Raw genomic sequence first — 6,675 nt, forward strand, 5'->3', positions numbered from 1 at the left:
TTTTTAAAATTAAAATAGTTAACATTTTTTTCCTTTTTTTTTTTTGAATAGTTTAACCTTAGTTGAGTAGTAAGTTAGATTTAACGGAAAAATCATCATTAAGGTCACGGTTGTAAAATAATGAAAGTTTAGGGTTACCAAAGATAATCGAAAAAAAAATTGGCTACCATTGGAAATAAGCAAAAACAGGAGGCTACCATTGAAAATTTCCCAAAAAAAAATTATGGTAATGTGTGGTTGTATTGGTTTGTTTCAGGCGGATCTGGTTTGGGTAGGCGTTTTGGTGGGGATCATGATGGGTGAGGTGATTTTTTCGGTGGTGGCCTGGTGATGCGTAAAAGGGGGTTGGTTACTCAAGGCGGGTGGTGTGCATGGCTGAGGGTTGGTGTTTGTTGGTGCGCGTGGCTTAGGGCTAGCGGTGCGCGCGTGGATAAGGGCTGGTGGCTGGGGGCGGCGTGGCTAGGGTATGGTGGTTGCACAAGAGTAGCGACAGTAACAATTTAAAATACAAGTAGAATGTTTTGTTAATTTAATTTATTTTTTGTTGATGAAAATGAAATATTACAACAATTGATTAATAAAAATAATGTTAAATTGTTTATACATTTGTTAATTGTTTGTATTTCAATTAAAGTGAAATTTTTTTTATAAAAAAAAAGTAATTTAATTTCTGTAGGCATAAAAGGAAGCGGTTCGGAGCCAAAATCGCTTCCCATTACCTTCAAATTAAATGGGAAGTGGTTCGAACCGCTCCTTATTTATAGGGGCAATGAGAAGCTCCCCAAGCCCAAGCGGTTCAAAATTGCTTGCCATTAAAGGGTTTCTACCGCTTCCCAAGTGCTTTTTTCTACTAGCGTAAAATAAAAATAAGTAGCAAAACGGTGGAGTTAAGTTAATACAAAATGAAAATAAAAAACAAAAAAAATCAATAAAGTTGCAATTGGGACTTGGATTGTGTAGAGATAGGGATCGTTTTCCTCCGTTTTAGATCATGAACAATTACCTTCAATAGCCATCATAATTCTCATCATCAATCATTATTCTTAAACACCTATGTTCTTAGCCTTAGCTTAAACACATCCTTGATACTCTCCGTCCTAAATCAGCCACAATACCTCCTTCGCAAGATTCGAATACTCCAAGTCATACTCGACGTGGCCTTCGACCCCGACGTGAAAGGTTAATTATTTTAAGGGTTTGGTCCTAAATCTATATTTCAATTCTTAATTATTTTAACTTTCTTGAAATTTACTAACGTATGTATTGTTTTAATAGCAAGAAGTTCGAGGCATCAAAGTAAGTAATCTAATTACTTAATTATTCTTTTGATTTTGGAGTAGAAATCGTGCTTAGGATGTTATTTTGATTTCTAGTATCATGCTTAGGATGTTATTTTGAATTCTAGTATCATGTTTAGGATGTTGATTTTGATTGCTAGTACCATGTTTAGGTTAACGCTTTGATTTTGTTATTAGTAACTTGTTAGGATTTGTTATTAATCCGTTTAATATCATGCCTAAGATCTTACTCCAAAAACCTTTCTTCTTTTCTCTGTAACATGAGTGAGTAACTCTTTATGCTCAGTAATAGTTAGATGAGGCCATGTAATAATTAGTACTTAAGATAAGTTAGTTTGGCTATAGTGATTATTTGTTAATGTTTTAGGAATAGTCTTGAATTACTACTTATTTCTATGAATGATGATTTCTTACAAGTAGGTGCGCAACTATTTGTTTGGATCTGATTTCTATTTCTAATTAATACTACTAAGTCCGTAATTTCTTGTAAATGTTAATGAAGTATCAACCAATTGTAGAGGATCGGAGGACATTCCACTCTATTAAATTGTAAAGTAATTCTTGATCTAAGTGAAACCGTGTCCCGATAATGTCATGGTTGTCTAGACTTGATGTTTTCCTAGATCCTAATGTTGTCAACACGTTAAATTCCTTGCTCGTATTATAGGGGTTATTTGTTGGTTAGGGTTACTGAAAGTCGTATCGGATCTTACCATTAATAAGGGAAAACAAAGGAACTTGTTCCATAAGTCAACCTGTTCCTAGAGGGTTAATTAATGTGTCGATGATTTTACGAAGTTTCATGATTGGAATCTAATTATCTACTGAATGTTTTCTCCATTAATTGTTTATTCTTTTGTTTAAATTACTTTTATTTATCATTCCTTTAGTTATTATTGATTAGATTTCTCATATCAAACCCTCCTTCCCCCGCCCCAAAATTGTGTTAATATTGTGGAACTTGGCCGGATTTGGTGACTTGTTACTTTAGACTTACTTTCCTCGTGGGATCAACTCTTACTTACCCTAGCTATTTGTTAAGGTGGATAAGGTTTAATTTTGTGTGCACTTCGACAACACGTGCATCAGTATCCTATAGGGAAGTTATCCCTTTGATTTACTTCAGTAATCCCACTACCTAAAGTGGTAAGAACATTCACTACTACAAAACGAGTGGTTTCTCGACGCTAGGCAAGGATCGTCAACGAATATATACTCTCTGCGTGTTTTGTAGACGCTTTACGGGGTCGAAAAAATTTTTTGTCTCTTAAAAGCGTCTAGATAAACTAACACGTGCTCACACGTGAATAAAAAAACCCACAAATGCAGAATTTAGAGGAAAAATAAACGGCTGAACATAAAACCCTAACTATTCTTCTCTCCTTCATCTAGAAACTAGAATACAATTACAAATCTACTCATGGAACCATGGATTCTAAACTCAAAACTTTGTTCCTGCGAATCAATTTCGAATGAGGTACTCTATATCAGTTTCAATTTTAGATGTTCGACTTCCCTTGAATCAATTTCGAATCGAGTACATCAGTTTCATCAAGTTTAGATCTTCATCTCTCTCCGATTCAATTTGGAATAAGGTAAATCAATTTAATATTCAGATCTTCGTATCTCTCTGAAAAAATTTAACATAAAGGTATATCAATTTCAAATCCAGATCTTCATCTACAATTGAAATCAGTTTCGTCCCCCTCAGTGCCGATGATATCGAGGTACATCATTTCTGTTTTGTATTCAATTTTTTTTTTTTTTACAGTTTTGTGAACTTGTTTTTTAATTTATATTAATATTGTAACAAAATTGAGGTCATTTATGAGTTGATTCATGAACAATAGAGATATATAAAAGGTTTCTTTATATATTATTATGTTCTTTTTACGCTACTAATTTATTTCATTTTTGAAAAATTAGCCTGCTGTTATTCTACAGTTAATCCATAATTTTGATGAGCTTAGTGTTATTTGAAGCACAATTTTGATGAGCTTAGTGCTGTCTAAAGAACAATTTTGATGAGCTTAGTACTGTCTGAAGCAGAATTTTGTCCAGGTGTCATCTTTTCTTCAATTTTTATTTGTTTATTGATTTTCTTATATTTAATATTATGACTAGAATTATATGATTTTGTATCCACGAGCTTACATTGCTAGAAATTAATGAAGCTTAGCTTGTAATTTGATAAATTAGTTGTATAGAGAAAAATTATGAGAAAAGTTATATTATTAGTTAGCTTATTTGATCTTGGTGGTACTAGTTATTTGGGATAAGAAAATAGCACAATTAATAAAAGTTCATTGTAGAAGGTTTATAAATTTGATTAAATTGTGCTTATCAATTGAATCAATATTAGTTCTGATGTGATCACCCAAATTTTATTGAAAATGTTATAAGACTTGTAATTGACATTATAAGAAGGGACTTTTGGATTTGTAATGTAGGACTCTAGAATGTTAGGCTTCTTATATCATGATTCAATGTGGCTCTATTTCATATGTTTGGTGATTTAGTATGGATTGATATAATAAAGGGTAGATTTAGTGTGGCTCTGTTCCAAATGGTTGGTGATCTAGTGTGAGAAACGTCGTAACTTCAACTGGTTATGCTTGTATTGCTACTAGTGCCTATTTGATAGCTAGGCTTATTCGGTTATTCCTTTTAGTGGGGGTAGAGCATATATACTTTGATTTGTTTCCGTGAGACAGATTAATTTGGCAGAATTTTTTATTGTATATTTCTGATGTTTTAAAGTTAATATGCTCATTGATATATAGAGCTATTTCTCTATTTTTTTTAAAATAAATGTAATGGTTTTTCTTTTTCTACGAAGCTTATTGAACTTAATAGGTAATTAGAGTAGTAATAACTTGACAAAAGAGTTCAGTGGATGTCTACTAATCTATTTTTTGTATGCACGACATGTTTAAGTAAGAAAATTAGACAAATATTATTACTCTTAGAATATGCTTTGAATTGATTTTCCATGTAAGAGGGGTTTAAGTGCTACGTGTGCCCCCCCCCCCCCCCCATGTTTGCTCGGAAACTAGTGATATCATATTTTAATTACCGTTTTCTAATTAGATGTGTGGTTTTCTGTCTTCTTTTTGCAGGTTTATCTTAAACTTTGTTAATTCTTGTTGCAAGCTTGTCATCTTTAGACTTAAAGCATAAGAGTTATTTGTTTTATTCCTTTTAGAGGACTTAATGGCAATACTTTTGCCCTTAGAAGTTACTAAATTTAGGGAAATAATTTTGTGGATTTTTTACTCTATCCTCTGTTATGTTTGAGTTGGCACCCTCTTGGTCTAGTAAATATAATGTGGTTACTATGTATATTCGTCCTTGTATTTATATAGGATCAAGTAACTTATAATCTCCTATTTTCCTTATTACTAAATTATTCGACCCTTAATTTTCTTTTTTAAAGGAAGTCTTTCAGTTAGCCCGTTGATGCTGCAGGATGCTAAACCAGGTTGCTGTCGCTTCCCTTGCTGCTTCACGATGCTGCTGCTGCTGTTGATCTTTTAATGTTGCTGCTGGTGTTTTTCTGTCTCCCTATGCCACGCTAAAACATTAGTTACTGCCTAAGGATCTAGAAACATTAGAGGGTGCACTACTATAAAAAACGCTAAAACATTAGTTCCTTTTGAATGTATTTAATTGGTGGTTTGATTGATTTTTTGCATTGTTAATTTTTTAATTAGTTCTAATTAAATTTAATTCATCTTTGGTTTAGTCTTAATTATTCATATGTGCTGACTTTTGATAACTTGGGCTGCTTTTATGCTAATTTGGTGCCTACAACCTACCTGATCTCCCTACTCTCTTGTCTTACTGACATAGAAGCCACACTGGCAACCTCATGGCAGGTGACTAGGCAAAAGGTTTGGTGTTGCAGGTACGTATCTATTGTTGCTCTTGTTATTAATTATTACTTATCTGAGTTGATTCGTAGCATTTTGGTATTCTTAGGAAGGCCAAAAGAATATTGAGAGTGAAAAGGGTAGCAAATGCTCCCAGCTGCCTGATGTCAAGAGCCAATCCGATGCTTGGTCCAGGATTTGGTTTGTAAGTCCATGTTTTGGTGCATATTATCCTTATTTCATGCTTATTGCTGGTTTGATTGTTTTATTTTTGCAAATGATGTCTTAGCGTGTCTTCTGAGTATATGGATGTCGTGATACTTTTAGAAATTTTTCTACTCTGTAATTGGTTTTAAAATTTAGACTGTGATTTTGGTTTGATTAGGTGGAAAATGGTTTTTGGAGAATGTACTCTCTATGGCGCCCTGGTGTTACTAATTTTGGTCTATTATTGTATTTAGATTATTTTGGTGATGTCTTGATGAAAATGCTGAACTGTTGTGCAGGGTAAACAGATTATGTGGACATCCAGGTATGAATACTGAGAAGCAATATAAAAGAGCTGACATCTAACTGTGCAAGATTACAAGAACAGAAGAAGGATATTTTTTAGCTATGTAAAGATTTACTATCGATGTCTCAAAATTTGTTCCACTACAAGTCTACAACTAGTTACAAATGAAGTACATATATGTTGGAATTATATTTGTTGTAATAACACTCATTACTATGAGATATTGTACATATACTATAATATATTTATATGCAATAAAAAAAATTAGCCTAATATTCAGTGTGAAATATATTTTTTTTGGTAAATATATTCTAGATATTTTTTAAAATATAGACAAGAGAAAGCATTCCAACCTTAGAAAATATAGACAAAAAAAGCATCACCAAAAATATAAAAAAAATCAAATATTTAAAGCTCTGGACACTAAAAAGCGTCGCCAGATTAAAGATTGTAGACACAAAAAAGCGTCGCTAAAGTTGAGAAAGTGCGCCAACTATTGCAAATTTCGACGCTCCGTATAAAAATTTGGACACAAAAAAGCGTTGAGATTTGCGACGCTTTTTAATGACACCGAATTTTCTCGATTCACTATTTTTCGACGCTTTTTTCAAGCGTCGAGAAAGAAATTTTCGACGCTTTTTGGCATCGAAAAAAGCTATAAAAGCGTCCTAAAAACACGGATTTTCTAAAAACTTCTTATTAAGTTGGTTATGTCCCTCCACTAAAAGTTCAAATCTTGTAACTATTTCAGTTCCTACACTCTTTGATATTGCCATGTTAGTAGCTGTAGACACCCATTTGTGTCTCCCCAAAACCAAACCCAGTGATGAATGCCTTTCACGTCGAACCATAGTCGAATGAGGTGAAAGTGTGAAAAGTCAAGTGTTGCGGTTTAGTTTTTATTAAAAATTCTCTTCTCTCTGTTTTTGAAAACAACTCTATTTTATTTAAAATAGCCAATCCAGTTTAGTTTGGTCCATGATAAGGGTCC

General features: G+C 33.0%; 1 long non-coding RNA gene across 1 annotated transcript; it reads left to right on the plus strand.

The window, feature by feature from the left end:
- Window positions 1–2,590: 2,590 nt before the first annotated feature.
- LOC145630758 (uncharacterized) lies at window positions 2,591–5,948 on the plus strand. The gene is made up of 5 exons (XR_014112235.1): window positions 2,591–2,893; window positions 2,971–3,025; window positions 4,735–5,205; window positions 5,280–5,375; window positions 5,677–5,948. It is a non-coding gene; the product is annotated as an uncharacterized LOC145630758 (long non-coding RNA).
- The last annotated feature ends 727 nt before the right edge of the window (window positions 5,949–6,675 follow it).

Source organism: Chenopodium album, chromosome 5 (genome assembly GCF_948465745.1).
Source record: "Chenopodium album chromosome 5, dcCheAlbu1.1, whole genome shotgun sequence".
Lineage (NCBI taxonomy): Eukaryota > Viridiplantae > Streptophyta > Magnoliopsida > Caryophyllales > Amaranthaceae > Chenopodium > Chenopodium album.